Genomic DNA, 17,500 nt, shown 5'->3' on the forward strand with positions numbered 1-17,500 from the left:
ATACGAAAACATTTACCCTTGGCTAGCTTTTGATCTTGAGGTTGTATTTATTTTAGCTTATTGCATCAAGTGGTTCATGTCTTGTCTGGAGGATTTCCATGAGAAAAAGTAAACATTAAAACGAAATTGAAATACAGTGAATCTTGCTTAATTAGTGTTTCATGAACAGGAATATAAGAAATCAGTAACAATATTTTAAAATGCTAAATGCAGTAGTTCCCAGCCATTGTGCCGTGACTCATTTGTGTGCCACGGAATAATTACTGGTGTGCCACGACCCATTTGTGTGCCGCAAAATGATTACGTTGTGGGAGTCCAAGTTTGTGATGTTCTCGAAATATGACCAAACGAAGTAGTCCAGTGGATTCAGGTCGAGGGAGGAGAGGGGGCAGTGGGAGAAGGGTACAAAGTCGTAGCACTCCTTCTGAAGCCAAGTCAAGGGAGTAACTTACACTCTCCAGCACATCCAGGTACATTTTAGTGTTGACTTTCAAGCCGACTTCAAAGATATGACGTGGCATGATGTGACTCTCATTTAAAACCACACCAAAGACCATAACCGTTGGTCGTCCCACGCGTTGAGCTGTGCCCTCAAGCGTTGAACCGTCCGGATTTGCAGCTTAAGAGTGTTGGCAATGGTCCTGTTCTCATAATTTGGATCAGTAGAGAGAATGAGTTGTACAGCGGCGCATCTCCGATCTTGCTCGTTGAACATTGTATCACCTTCAGACACGATAGAAAGCTCCTATCGCTTTTGGGATTTGTACACAACTGGCTAACTAGTAGATGTTCTGCAAAAAAAAAAAAAAAAAAAAAAAAAAGAAAAGAAGAAGAAAAGAAGAAGAAAGAAAGGTTTTCATTAAAGGGAAATGAAATCATGTCGTCTTTTCTATGGCGACAATTTTATTGTTCAACCTTGTAGAATGCTGACCTATGAAGCCAAAGGCTATTATATGACTACGTTCGAATCTCTCGAATATCAGTGCGAATATCTTATGCGCATGAAACCCTAGTGTCTGCATGTATAAAAGTAGTCGTTTATACTTTCTTGCAAAATATTGTACGTGTACTTTTTTTGTTTACTTGCCTCCCCACGAGGACAGGGTTAGATATGAGGTCGATTTTTAATGTGGGGGGAAACCAGCTCCCCCAAAAGGGGCACTCTGGTCACTAACACAGATAAAAAATGTATCGGTCATAAATGACTATTCTTCCACTCACCGAGACCAAAAAAGTACAGTGCTACATATGAAGAACAGACACCACACCTTGATCCCGGCCCGAAGGCCAAGAACAACAGAAAAAAAACAATATGTATTATATAGTTTCGTTTCCTTATCTTTTCATACGGATGACCGTGTACTTGTCACAGCTGGAAAGCATTCCGAGCGGTTTTGTTAAAGCAAACCATATGTTATCCTCTCTTTAAACCTCGAAATGACCAAAGGTATATTGTTGTGTCTTTCTGACCCTAAAGCAAGAAAAAATGAATAAAACGAGGAAAGATTAATCTTTTGCAGATAATTTTCGCCTTGAGGCATATTTTCTTGGGTTTATGCACATCATATCCACCATGTCAACCTCCCCATCGACCTAATATTGTGTCTGATGAAAAAATAAATAATTTGGTTCTTCTTCGTTATTGTAGCGAACTTAGCAAATTAAAATAATGAAATTTAAGAGAAATCAATGGTATACATACTGAATTGTCATGTCATAGTAATGAACATATCCAAAAATTACGAAAAACGATTAATTATTAATGAAAATAGTTTTCGAAGAAAATTAGCGAAAACTGAGTTTTGCAATAAATAGATAAATAAATAACACAAAATAAAAAAAATTAAAAAAAACCGCGAGAGTTCTAATCGTAACAAAAGGGAGGTAAATCTTTCCTAAAAACTGAAAATCTTTGACTAATTTTGAAAAATTTAATCTTCGCTCATTAACGAAGAAAACTGTTTTCATTAATAATGAGTTGTTTTACCTTATTGTTTTTCGTAATTTTTTGATATTTTCATTACTGCGACATGACAATTCAATAGATATCATTAGCTTCTTGTGAAATTCAATATTTCAATTTTCGAATTTTGCTACAATAACGAAGAATAACCGATTATTTCATTTTTTTTATTTAACGTTTTATAAAATTCTATCTTAGCAAAGACTAGCAGGCCGCTTGGAAGCCAGTCGTAAAATACGCTTAAATATGATATTTTAATTAATGCAAATTTCGTATTTATTATTATATTATATTGGACTCAATATATAATATGATTTAAAAAAGTTTAAAAGAAATGACTCGTGCGCCACCACCGAGAATCGAAACCAAAATATTTAGCTTACAATTTTCTTTTTTTTTTTGACGTTAATGTCTCAGCTATGAAGACATGTTTGCTGCAAGGCTAAAAATCAAAACATGAACCAATTGTTTTAATTGGAATTCATTATTAAGATGAGTATTATTTATATTAATTTATTTATTGTGAACTATTATTCCCATCTTTATTAGTTCGGAGCCCGTGGCGCAGTTGATAGAGCCGTTGAATCTTTACGGTTCCAGATGATGGTTGTATGAAGATAGCGGTTTCAATCCTACCCAAAGCCGGGCAGAGGCTTAGCTGGCCAAAAACGTGGTGTGACGACAGCAACTACGGATGGCAGTGATTGCTGAGAATGCAGTTAGGAGTGTCGAAGTTTCTATCCGTCGCGGTTACCACCTGATGAAGGCCAAAGGATTAGTTGGCCGAAACGTCATGAAAAAACAACTAATAAAGATAAGAATAATCGTCCGCAATAAATAAATTAAGACATGAGCCAATTGTTATTACATTACACATGCATATTCGTAGTGCCGTCGTTCGACCGTCATGTAGCAAATTCCATTTTTTTTTTTCATTTTCACACTTTTGCACCGATTTTCCCCGGCTAAAACCCAAATATACAGTTTTGCATGGATTTGAATACCCTATATATTAAGTTTCGTGTCTGTAGACTAAAAACTGACAGAGGATTTTGGCATGCAACATTTTTTAAACAAATATATATACGCATACATGAATATATATATATACGCATACATGAATATATATATATACGCATACATGAATATATATATATACGCATACATGAATATATATATATACGCATACATGAATATATATATATATATATACGCATACATGAATATATATATATATACGCATACATGAATATATATATATATACCCATACATGAATATATATATATATACGCATACATGAATATATATATACGCATACATGAATATATATATATATACGCATACATGAATATATATATATACGCATACATGAATATATATAGAAAGAAGGTTATGTTTACTATAAACTTTTTACGCAAATATTACACAAGTATAAATCATGTAGAATATCTGCATGAATACAATTACATGTAATAATTAACTAAAGATGATCATCCCACAACAGAACCGAAAAAAATAAACTGATAGGGAATTAATTAAAATGAATGTTTAAAAGAATGTGCAAAATAACTAGATCTTTTGGTAATGAATGCAATTCCACGAATCTTATATAACAAAATCTTTTTTTCTGTTGTTCTTTGCCTTTTTTTTCTGTTGTTCAAAGGCAATATGTGGGGGAAACCCTACATATAAGACCTTGGTCAATGTCGGGACAACCATTCATACCAATTGTCACAATCCAGCTCCCCTACTCCCCAGGGAGCTGGTCCCCATTTCCCCTTCACTCCTCACATTAAAAATTGGCCTTGTGCCTAATTTGCTCGGTGGGCGGAGGCAAATAAATACCCTGTTCTTAGCATTCGGGCCGGGATCAAAGTGTAGTATCTGTTCCGACAGATACTGCAAGCAAAGACCATATGTGAGGGCAACCGCACATATAAGACGTTGGTTAATGTAGGGGCAACCCTTCATACCAATTGTCACTATCCAGCTCCCCTACTCCTCAGAGAGCTGGTCCCCATTTCCCCTTCACTCCTCACATTAAAAATCGGCCTTGTGCCGAATTTGCTCGGTGGGGTGGGGGGGCAAATAAATACCCTGTTGTTCTTGGCTTTCGGGCCGTGATCAAAGTGTAGTATCTGTTCCGGCAGATACTGCAAGCAAAGACCATATGTGGGTGCAGCCAAACATATAAGACGTTGGTCAATGTAGGGGCATGAAACTTAATATATAGGGTATTCAAATCCATGCAAAACTGTATATTTGGGTTTTAGCCGGGGAAAATCGGTGCAAAAGTGTGAAAATGAAAAAAAATAGAATTTGCTACATGACGGTCGAACGACGGCAGATACTGCAAGCAAAGACCATATGTGAGGCAGCCCCACATATAAGACGTTGGTCAATGTAGGGGCAACCCTTCATACCAATTGTCACTATCCAACTCCCCTAGTCCCCGGAGAGCTGGTCCCCATTTCCTGTTCACTCCTCACATTAAAAATCGGCCTTGTGCCTAATTTGCTCGGTGGGGGGGCAAATAAATACCCTGTTGTTCTTGACCTTCGGGCCGGGATAAAAGTGTACTATCTGTTCCGGCAGATACTGCAAGCAAAGACCATATGTGGGGGCAGTCCCACATATAAGACGTTGGTCAATGTAGGGGCAACCCTTCATACCAATTGTCACTATCCAGCTCCCCTACTCCACGGGGAACTGTTCCCCATTTCCCCTTCACTCCTCACATGAAAAATCGGCCTTGTGCCGAATTTGCTCGGTGATGGAGCAAATAAATACCCTGTTGTTCTTGGCCCAAAGATCATTTTTGTATTTTTTCTTCCCCCGCCCTCGATTAAAATGAGCTATTGTACCATAATTGTTATCTTTTTTTGTTTTTACACGTTATTAAAAAATGTTTAAAAACAATTAGGTGCTAAGTAGGACATTCCCCAGTACGAAAGTGTTAGGCTTAGGGTTAGGGTTAGGGTTATATATATATATATATATATATATATATATATATATATATATATATATATATATATAACGTTACGGGGAAATGTTTATTTAATTATATTTCACCTTTTATTTCTAAAAATTCTTTTAGTTTATGAAGCTCGATCTGACTATAGAGCATATACAAATAATTGAAAAAATTCTATATACCAAATTTCAAGATGTTGACCATCTCACCATTTATTTCTTTAAGTATGTTGAAATGCACAATTTTTTACAGCATCTTTTTTGTAGTGCAGAATCATTCATACACCCATATATTAAGTTTCATCACTGTAGACCAAAATCTGACATAAGAGTTTGATAGTAAACATCTTTTAAACAAATATATACACTGTGCCCGATATTATTCATACCCCTCGGATCTTTGAGATTTCTATAAGAATATTGCTCAAACCAGAAGGTAGACAATATTAAAGGGATTTCAAACAATAAATCAAGCATAAGCATTTAATTTAAACTCAACAAATAAATAAATTATGTAAGTTTGAAACATTATACAAAGAAAAACAATAATGGCACCAGTTCAAAATTATTCATACCTCTCTTACTAATAGTCAATAGCATGCCCTTTATTCTTAATAACTGCCTGTAACCGTTTTGGATATTTATCAACAAGGTTTTTACAAGCATCAACACTGATTTTTGACCATTCTTCAATGCAGTAATTCTCCAAATCCCTCAAATTTCTAGGTTTCCGCTTTTTAACCTCAGTTTTCAATATGTGCCAGAGGTTTTCGATAGGGTTCAGGTCGGGACTCTGGCTAGGCCATTCCAAAACATTAATTTGATTATCCTCAAATCATTTCTTGACTATTTTGGCAGTATGTTTTGGATCATTATCCTGTTGAAGGACCCAGTTTGGTCCTAAATGGAGCTTCTCCGCATCCTGTCTAATGTTTTTCTGGAGTATCTCCAAATATTGCTCCTTTTCATGGTTCCATCTATCTTGACCAAACTACCTGGACCACTATCCGAAAAGGAGCCCCAAAACATTAGGCTACAACCACCATGTTTCACCGTGGGTATGGTGTTCTTTGGGTTGTAAGCTTCTCCTTTCTTCCTCCAAACGTAAGAAGCATCCATATGGCCAAACAATTCAATTTTTGTTTCGTCAGTCCACAAAATACTTGAAAAAACGGACTCTGGAGAATTCACATGGGTCCTAACAAACTTTAGACGTGCTGCAAGTCGGTGTGCAATGGAGTCCTTCTTGGTCTTCTTCCTTTCAGACCATTTTCATGCAGAGTCCTTTGCAATGTTTGACTTGATATTTTTATGCCAGAAGACTCCAGATTTTCTAAAATGTCCTTAGTAGTGGTGGTTGGATTTGCATTAACACTTCTTACAATATTCCTGGTGGCTCTAGCAGACAGTTTCCTTTTCCTTCCTCTACCAATCAAGTTGTTTGTTGTGTGGTGGCTCTGGAATTTTTTGATGATGCTCTGTACTGTTGCTGTAGGGACCTCAAATTTCTTGGAAATTGACTTGTAACCTAAACCATCCTTATGTGAATTCACAATTTTAGTCCTAACATCATTACTAAGCTCTTTTTTTCTTCCCCATTCTAATAATTTTTATTCTTTTATTGGTTTTCAGTTGATATCATTTTAATTTCTGAAAAATGCAAAAAACGAAATGAAATTAATCCAAGGTTGTATAAAAGCATTCAAAATAAGAATCAAACAGGAAACAAACAGTCAGAAACTCGATTAATACTGAAAAAATAAGGGGGTATGATTATTTTTGAACATTGCAGATTTTATAAATAGCTGTATATTTCTTTTATTACAAGTATCCCGAGATTTTAAAATGACGAAAATGATCAGAAGAGGTTTATTAAGAATATGTATCAATATGGACGTAAACAATAAATTCTTACAAAGTTACACCTAATAAACTCAATTTTCAAGGGGGGCTATGAATAATATCGGGCACAAGTGTATATATATATATATATGCTTACATAAAGATATATAGAAAGCGGTTTGTGTTTACTATAAGCTTTTTACGTAAATATTACACACGTGTAAATCCTGTAGAATATCTGCATGAATATAATTACACGTAATAGTTAACTAAAGATGATCATCCCGTATGAAAACCGAAAAAAAAAAATAATAGGGCATTAATGAAAATGAATGTTTAAAAAGAATATGCAAATTAGTTTGATCTTTTGCTAGTGAATGCAATTCCACAACCCATGTATAACAAAGTTGTATTTTCTTTTTAAATAAATAGAAAAAAGGGTTTTTTAATATGAATATCAATACACAAACCTTCGCCAAATAAGTATAGATATTAATCATAGTTTTTAGGACCTGGCGCTTAAGTTTGGAACAGAATTTTCCTTTGTCTGCTAAAGTTAATTTTAGTCTCTTATGTTGTTTTATCAATTTGTAACATTTCGGATTAAAATAGAAATTTTTATATCTTGTGGAGTTTTAGTTTGAAACAGAATTGCCTTTGCTTAAGTTTAGAATAGAATTCTGTTTGTTTTCTCACACTTAAGTTTGAAATAATTTTTTTGTTGGTTTGTCCCACTTAAGTTTTGGATTGCATCTTTTATTGTCTGCCATGCATAAGTTTTGAAATATTTCTTTTGTTAAACGTCACTGTTTGTTTAAAGTAGAATTTCTACTAAATTTGGAGTGACGGTTGCTAACTGGTTAACGATATGAATTGAAAACCTGGGTGTGCCAGTTCGAATCGAATCCATTCCATTAAAAATATTTTCATAAAACTCACATTTGGTCTTTCCATGCTTAGTTTGAAATAGAATTTTCATTGATCTGTCACACACAGAAAGAGAGAGAGAGAGAGAGAGAGAGAGAGAGAGAGAGAGAAAGAGGGGCGAGAAGAGAGACAGACAGACAGAGATAGATAAATAGTTACAGAGAGAGAGAGAGAGAGGGAGAGAGAGAGAGGAGGGAGAAAAAGAGAGAGAGACAGACAGAGACAGACAGACACAGCCATACATACAGACAGATAGACAAAAACAGAGAGACAGACAGAAACAGACAGATAGACAGACATACAGACAGATAGACAGACATAGAGAGATATAAATAGAGATATAAATAGAGAGATAGAGAGAGAGAGTGAGAGAGAGAGTGAGAGAGGGACAGAGACAGAGATAGAGAGAGAGACAGACAGAGACAGATAGACAGAGCATTGTTGGAAGCATAAAGAAGATTACAGAGAGGGATAAAGGGTGTAGGAAGAGGAGGAGAAAAATCTGTCAATCTTAAATTTAGAATAACATTTTATTTAGACTGTCGTGCTGAAATTCGTGAAAGAGATATATTATCGCACACGTTAACATGTAGACACCCGTGACCAGTCACAAAAGAGACAAAGAATAGGAAAGAGAAAAGAACTTCAACTCCTATTTCAGGTTAAAAAAATAAAAACCTTTATTCCTAATTCTCCCACCACGCGTGACTTCTCGTTACGGCTGTGGCGTCATCTACGTCTCTAACATGGTAATTTTTCTCTCTTCTTTTTCATAGTCTTTTCATTTTTTCTTACAGAGAAGTAATTTCGCACACGACTCGGTATTTGCGTATATTCGCCATACACCCTCTGTTACATATATATATATATATATATATATATATATATATATATATATATATATATATATATAGAGAGAGAGAGAGAGAGAGAGAGAGAGAGAGAGAGTAAGCGCGTGTTTGGAGACATAAAGAAGAATAGAGAAAGGATATAGAGGGCAAGGTGATGAGAAGAAAGAATGAAATATAATTTTAAAAGACAAAAGAAATACCTGAACAATTAGAAATAGGAGAATATCGCTTGAGGGTCAGCTCATAAGGGATCTGTCATGCAAAATAAGTTGACGATGATATGAAACACCTGGAAAATAAACTTCGTTTGTATTTCTTCTTAATCTTTCTTATTTAAAGAACGTAACATGTTTCTAATGGTGCGATGTTTTAATTAAGAAACAGATGTAGTAACTGCGGGTGGGAGATTGATAAGCAAATTTAGAAGCGGAGATGGGTTTTTTTAGGTACGCAGAAATTAGAGAAAACAGAGGCGAAGACAGAGAGAAGAGAGAGAAGCCAACGAGACACTTCTGCCGTCGTCTGACTGACTAGTCACACACGAAGAGAGAGAGAGAGAGAGATAGAGAGAGAGAGAGAGAGAGGGAGAGAGAGAGGCTGTGATATAATATATCACAACCTCTCTCTCTCCACCCACACATGTCTGTTTGTCTGTTTGTCTATCTGTCTCTCTTTCTATATACCTCTCTTTTTCTGTCTGTCTGTCTGTTTGCCTGTCTGTCTGTCTGTTTGCCTGTCTGTTTTTCTACCTATTTGTCTGTCTTTCTATGTCTGTCTGTCTGTCTGTCTGTCTGTCTCTCTCTCTATCTATCTATCTGTCTATCTATCTGTCTATTTATTATATAAAAGGAACTCTGTGTGTGTGAGTTATTTCCCTATGAACTCGAAAACGGCTGGGGTTATTTTTATGAAATTTCACGAAAATCTGCTTGATGTATCTGGCAGTGTTTTTAGATAGGTTTTGTACCAGAATGTGTTCAATAAGTATCGATAATCAATAAACGAAAAAAAAATTCGATGAAAGAATAGACATGCGAGTTTGACCAAAGTCACCACCTTATACAGCCTAACAGTACAAGAGTATTTGAAAATTTTTATTATCGCACAAGCAGAACGTTCAGGCATAAAATCAACAGTAAATTCTGTGACATGACAGTTCGAAACAATTGCTTCTGTTTAGAGCATGATTGATACTTGACTTATGCATTTTAAACTTTAATTAAAGCTGTTATATATAAACGTTCAGGTTCTCTACAGTGCAATGTAGATTACAATGTATTGTAGACTGTGGAGAGGCATGTAAAGCTTATTTCTGATGCACCGCAATGGGCCTAATACTAAAGCAGGTAATCAATCAATTTTATTAAATAATGAGCGATAGACAGAGATATATACATATACGTATACATATACGTATGCGTATATATGTCTTGGTCGCGCTGGTGTGGGTAGGAAGATATATTAGGTTGTAAAGTAAGTGCTTGTCGAATTTTTAATTTTGATTTCAAATGATTAATTTTCAAATAAGTTTCTGTTTATCATTTTAAAGTGCGTTTTTCGCTCCATCTAATCGTTTAAATTACAAGCGTTTTAAAACAATTATGTCTTCTTTTCAGAACGTTGGATGCAAGATGGGAAAAAAAAAAAGAAAATTCGCACAATTTTTTTATTTCAATTCATGCTGAACCGGAAAGCTGCTGAAACAGCTCGCGATATCAACGAAGCGTTTGACCCAGGAATCACTATTGAACGTACAACGAAATGAGGTTTAAGACATTTCGTGGCGGCGACGAGCGTCTTGAAGATGATGTGGGCGGCCTTCGGGTGTTAACAACGATCTATTAAGAGCCTTGGTCGAAGACAATCCACGCACAACTGTTCAAGAACTTGCTTCTGAATTAGATGTAACTTATACGACAATTTCCAACCACCTGAATAAGATTGGAAAGACAAAAATAAAAACTTGATAAATGGGTGCCTCACGAATTGAACAACAACCAAAAGAAATGCCGTTATAAAGTGTCATCTTCCCTTCTTTTACGCAAAAAGAACAACCTTATTCTCGACCAGGTTGCGACTTGCGATGAAAAGTGGGTTCTGTATGACAACTGGTGACGATTTTTAAATTCTTGCAGGCGGCAGATATCCATCTACACATTAATGTCTAATTCTAGGTTCTAGCTTTATCGTAAAAAGGTGTATGTCAACGGGTATTTATATGAACCTATAATCTCCTCTTAATGTCTAATATGTGTAGAAAAACGCGGGGATCCTTCGTAGGGACGTGATGTCCCTCAACAAATGTGTTCCGAAATCGTGTCTGAGGAGTCGACTAATTTCAGTTAATGTGTAGATGGATGTCTGCCGCCTGCATACCAGCAGTAACTATCTTGGTTGTATATGACGCGTAGCTTGTTACATCGTAGAATGTAGAACTGGATAAAAATATAAGAATTTAAAAATCGAGGCATGGCCAATAGATTGCGCCGTGGCCCGTAGAGTAAGGTCGTCAGTATTGCACGTTTCATGAGTGCGACGACCTGGGTTCACGGCTATATCGGAGCACGTCACTGATGAGATGCAGTACATCGAAACCCACTTTGGGTCTGGCGTTGTACGTTGTCGATGCAATTGCTGGATTCTGTCTAATTCTGGGTTCTAGCTTTATCGTAAAAAGGTGTATGTGAACGGGTATTTATATAAACCTATAATCTCCTCTTAATGTCTAATATATATATATATATATATATATATATATATATATATATATATATATATATATATATATATATATATATATATATATATATACTTGCATTTCAGTCCGGCGTAGCCCAGGTGTTTGGAGGTGTATGTTGAGCAAAAAAAAAAAAAAAAAAAGGAAGAAAAAAAGCAGTGAATTTGTTAAACTTTGACCCCTATTATGAACCCTTAAAATTTATTGTTTTGGGCTCAAATCAAGTTATTAAGTTAGATCCATGTCCAAGGTACCTATATCTAAAATTTCAAGTGTTCAAACCCAAAATTGTCGGAGGAGTTTGGTAGAGTTCTCAAAGGTCAAATCGTTGAACTTTGACACCTTAACAGCCAAATTTCTGGCCGAAAACCGATCACATTGATTTTCCTAAATCTCAGTACACTGTAATCAAATTTCGAGTCTGTAGACTAAAAATTGACAGAGTTATTGCGTAGGGAAATGTACACAGACAGACACACAGACATGTTCACTTTTATAGATATGTAGATAGATAGACTAATAGATTAAACAAAAATATATACGTATACATAAATATATATGGAAACAGTTTTTTTGTTTACTGTAAAGATTCTACACAAATATTATGCAAGTATAAATCATGTAGAATATCTGCATGAATATAATTACACGCAATCTATCTCTATCTTCTATACTCTTATGAATTCGTTTTTCTTTTGTGTGCATTGATATTCATATTAAAAAGAATATACAAATTAGCAGATGAATTCAATTCCATGACCCATATATAAAAAAATTGTATTTTCTTTTTAAATAAATAGAAAAGATAGATTTTAATATGAATATCAATACACACAAAAGAAAAACGAATTTATAGGAGTATAGAAGATATATATATATATATATATATATATATATATATATATATATATATATATATATATATATATATATGAGATTAGTTTCTTTTTTGGAAAAAGAAATCCAGCAGAGTGCTAAATGAAAAGGAAATACGAAAAATAACAGCGTATTTATATTTTATATTTTGTATACAGAAAGTTGTTAGATGAGATAAGTCATTGATACCGTCGGTTTCAAGCCTGATAATTAGGACCGTTTTAGATGTCTATATCAAGCTCTCTTCAGCCAATACTCATTGGCTGAAGATAACTTGATATGGACATCTAAAACGATCCTAATTATCGGGCTTGAAACCGACGGTATCAATGACTTATCTCATCTAACAACTTTCTGTACACAAAATACAATATATATATATATATATATATATATATATATATATATATATAACGTGTGCGTGTGTGTGTGTGTGTGTGAGAGAGAGAGAGGGAGAAAGAGAGAGAGAGAGAGAGAGAGAGAGTATGGTAGAGAAAGAAATTAAAACCAAATAAATATGCGATAGATGTTATGTTTTACATTTATATAAATATAATTCCTGTTTTAATCAATTCCGGCCTTCTATAGTTTTTACGCGCTACTTTGGATCCATTTTTGTTATTTTGTAGTTTCTACGCTTCCGTTTTTAATTACTTCCCATTCTACTAAATATGATTTTAATCGCCCCGACCGTTACGACTATCATTGTCTTTATTGTAATTGTTCCATTGCAAATATGGTCACATGCGGTGATTGGCCCGGGGGCAGGTTGTCCGTTTTCTCCCTCGGGCAACTTTCTCCCCAAGACACTGGGTTTTGGTTCAGCTGTGCCACAAAAGATAGATTCTTCATTAATGTCGTTTTAAACGTGTAATGGATAACTTCAAGCATTGATTTGTTTCCAGTGTGAGTGTCACGTGAGTGTCACGTGATGTAGAAAAGAAAGGAAATGGCGACAAGAGAGAAAGATGACAAGATTAACATAGACAAAAAATGGAGTGAATATAGAAAAGACGAAATAGAAACAATGGCCAAATTATGATGTACATATAAAGAGCAAACATCTAGTTTAATAATTAATTTATAACAAGCTACCAAAGCTATATTTTTACCTTCCTACTAGCAGAGCTACCCGGCGTAGCTCGACAATGATGTTAATTTTGAACATATCTGTTATTCTTATTTGGTTGGTTGTTTTTGTTTTACGGCATATCAACCTTTTTCAGGTTATTTAATACCGAATCTAGTTATTTTGAGGAACGATTTTTAATGGAGTATATTTGTCTTTTAAGTCGGATTCTATTTAACCCATAGTTGGGACCCTAACAGGTACTGCCACTCCGGGTCAGAGTGGACCTGGGAGCAATAGCAATTAAAGGGTGGCTCCACACTCCCCAAGGCCCGGAAGGTGGCGCTTCACCATCGGATATAGTTTTAGGTCATACCCAGGACCTGTTATTCTTAGGCTAGAGGAATTTTTGATGTCTATGTATTGTTTTCTATTTCGAGCAAAAAATATTTTACCTACTCTAGGACTGGTATTACACAACATATGTATGAAATAAGTGTACCTTCCTTAGGACAGGTGATTTACAGCACGTATACGAAATAATTTTACCTTCCCTAGGACGGGTTATGTTCAACACACATTTAAAATAATTTTACCTACGCTCGAACAGATAATGTAAATACATATATGAAACACGTAAACGTACTCTCGACAGCTATTGTACAACATATATGAACTCATTTCTCTTCCCACTAACGTTATCATGCTTAAAAATAAACAAAAAACAATAAAGCCATTTTTAGAAGATGGATCAATACTCGTTCAAGAATCAGTTTCTGTTTATTTAATTGTTAGGCGAAAGTACAAAATAGTTAACAAAATACCTTCCCTCCCCATATTAAGAATGGTCTTCTAAATAAAATGTTATTATTTCAGCACGGTCCGTATTCAGCATAAGTCAGTTTTTTTTTAATTTCTTAAATCGTAAAGGCGAAAGTACAGAATATTGACAAAACACCCTTCTCTCATTATATTAAGAATGGCTTTCTAAATAATAACATTATTATTTCAGCATGGTTTGTATTCTGTACAAGTCATGTTTGGTTTATTAAATTATTAGATGAAAGTACAAAATAGTTACAAAACATCCTTCTGTCCACATATTAAGAATGGCTTTCTAAATGATAACGTTATTATTTCAGTACATTTCGTATTCCGTAAAAATCATTTTTTTTTATTAAATTGTTACATAAAAATAAAGAATAGTTACAAAAAACCCTCCCCCCATATTAAAAATGAATTTCTAAATAATAACGTTATTATTTCAGTACGGTCAATATTTTGTAGGGGTCAGATTTTGTTCATAAAATTGTAAGATAAAAGTAAAAAATAGTTAAAAAATACGTTCCTCTCCCCATACAAAGAATGGCTTTCTAAATAATAACATTATTATTTCAGCACGATCTGTATTCTGTATAAGTAAGTTTTTTTGTATGTTAAATTGTTAGATGAAAGTACAGAATAAATTGAAAAAAATGTACTATCCCTTTCCATATAAAGAATGGCTTTCTAAATAATAACGTTATTATTTCAGTACGGTCCGTATTCTGTTAAAGTCAAGTTTTGTTTATTAAATTATTAGATGAAAGTATACAATAGTTAAATAAAACATAAATACTCAGCATTACTTGATCAATGTACGTGATTTTTAGACTGTGATAAATAAGCACTCAGAATTACTCTATCAATGTACATGACTTTTGTAATGTGACAAATAAACACTCAGCATTACTATATCAATATACATGATTTTTAGAATGTGACAAATAGTCAGCATTACTAAGCGTTCTTCGGAATCGAATGATGATCAATGTACATCAACAGCATTCTTCTGTATTTTTAAAAGATATAAGTGTTCTTGTAAAATTATTACATAATGATATTTAAAAATCAAGTGTTACAAGAAAGGTTGCTCTTTTCTTGTAAGAAGAACATTAGATAAGTATAGATTCACAAAGAAATTTTGTATTGTTCAGTTTCACATAAAATAGTTTAGATATTGTAGATGTTGTAAAAGGAATTCTAATTGTTCAATTCTTTTTATGAAAACTGAATTAAAATAAGGCCAGTTAGAGAAGAACCAACAATAGCAATTTAAAAACATATTGAAAAATAAGTTAGCTCGAAAAATAGGTTAGTAAGAATTCTTTGTCTGCAGAAATGGTTTGGAAACATGTGCGAACCACGCATGTTTAGGCCGATCACGTTTTTGGACACACGTATGACATCATGGCAGAAATGAATTCTCAATATAGGAGCTAGAGGAAGATGAGTTAGACAGAGTTGAAGACGAAGATAGGAGACAGAACTGACATGGTCAGAGGAGGGTCCCTTTGGAAGCGAGGGAGAAAGTTTTAATTATGTAGTCGACTTTGAATTCCTGGATGTCATCATCATTTCGACCGGTCAAATGGAATAAAAGAACATCATCGATTTTTGTAACTGCCGTCTTTCTACAACAAAGGAAATGTGTAATCATTTTTAATGAACTTTGAATAACTCATCATAAGTAATGTCTCACTCCATCATAAGTAATGTCTCACTCCATCATAAGTAATGTCTCACTCCATCATAAGTAATGTCTCACCCCATCATAAGTAATGTCTCACTCCATCATAAGTAATGTCTCACTCCATCATAAGTAACGTGTCCCCTCTTCTGTGTTATAAGAATGATTCTTCCCTTCCTCAATATAAGAATTGTAATACGCATGTCTTCTATCTCTCTCTTCTCTCCCTCATCACCATCGTATATATGTACCCGTCATCTTAAAAAAGACCCCATCCCTATGCAACACAAGAATCTCGGAATGTAAAAAGAAAATTGAAAAAAAAAAAAATGGTGAAGATTGAAACCGCAATACTTATATTAGTAGTCGGTCACGCTATCCACTGCACCAGAGAGACTAAATAAATAGGTGCCTGTTTTACAGGAAGTACGCTTGCGTAGGACGACGCCACTCGACTATGCTTTGAAAACTGTGATTTATTCCAATTTTAACCCCCTTTTTGAACCCCTCAACAATTATTTTAACCAAGTAAATACCTTTAATAACATTCTGCACCAAAAATGCAATCTTTTGAGATACTGCACGCCGTCCAGCGACCTTTCGTTTGGGAGGAGATACAATTTGAAAAACGGAGACAGACACAGACAGACAGACAGACATAAATTGATATATTAGATTTACATCAGTGTAAGAAATGACAATTATTGTTAGTCGGGTAATTGAAACCGTTACAAAGTCATCCAATAGAAAGTATTCAACTACAGAAAGTTTGAACACACACACACACACACACACACACGCATATTGAATGCCTACTGGAGAGAACTTGAATGCCTACTAGACACTATCCTCGAGTGTGTAAGGTCTCTCTGTACAGGGGTTTGTCAGAACAATCTGGCATGAGGATACTTTTTCCATAGAAGTAAACCCTGACTAAATATTCAAAATCACATAGTATTCGCAGCCCAAATAAGATCTCCTCACTACGGCTACTCCACAGCTTTTCCGAGGAATGGTGCAGCTTCTCCAAGTGATATTACCTCAAGTAATAGCACGAAGCTGGATACTCCACCAGACTAGATAAATTCTTGTCCTGGAATCCAGTAAGACCAAGAGTCCAAAATAAAAGATATAATACAACATATAAAAATGGTTGATTGAGGAGAGAAAAATTATGTTCTCAACTTCTTTACTAACTCAGTGTTTGAGAAATAAAGAACTTAAATGGAACATTCGAATATCTATGTATCCCATATAGACTTCAAGTGTAAGCCCCTGGTTGGGTGCCCCTTGATTTCTGAGAACTTCGACTGAAGTAAAATAAAACAAATATATATATATATATATATATATATATATATATATATATATATATATATATATATATATATATATATATATATATAAACATTAAATCAGCCAAGATTATTTAATATGTGTTTTCGGACCAACCACGCATCGTTCAGGGCTGGCTACCTGGACAATAGCTAAATTGTACAAAAATACATACAGAAATTTAGCAAAATCAATTACGTTCTTTCCAACGTTATGTCTACTGGGGTGGGGATAAGTACTTTTTATGAGCTTCAAATATTAACATTACCGAAGTCGACCCTTCTCTTATACATTCACACATTAGAGAGTTCTAGGTGTCATTAATGCATATTTGTACTCACGTAGTAGTCAATATATATTCCGCTTATTCGCAGAAATATTTCTTACCGATGATATATACACTCGTACGGGTAG

Source organism: Euprymna scolopes, chromosome 40 (genome assembly GCF_053919585.1).
Source record: "Euprymna scolopes isolate OS-2025 chromosome 40, ASM5391958v1, whole genome shotgun sequence".
Taxonomy (NCBI): domain Eukaryota; kingdom Metazoa; phylum Mollusca; class Cephalopoda; order Sepiida; family Sepiolidae; genus Euprymna; species Euprymna scolopes.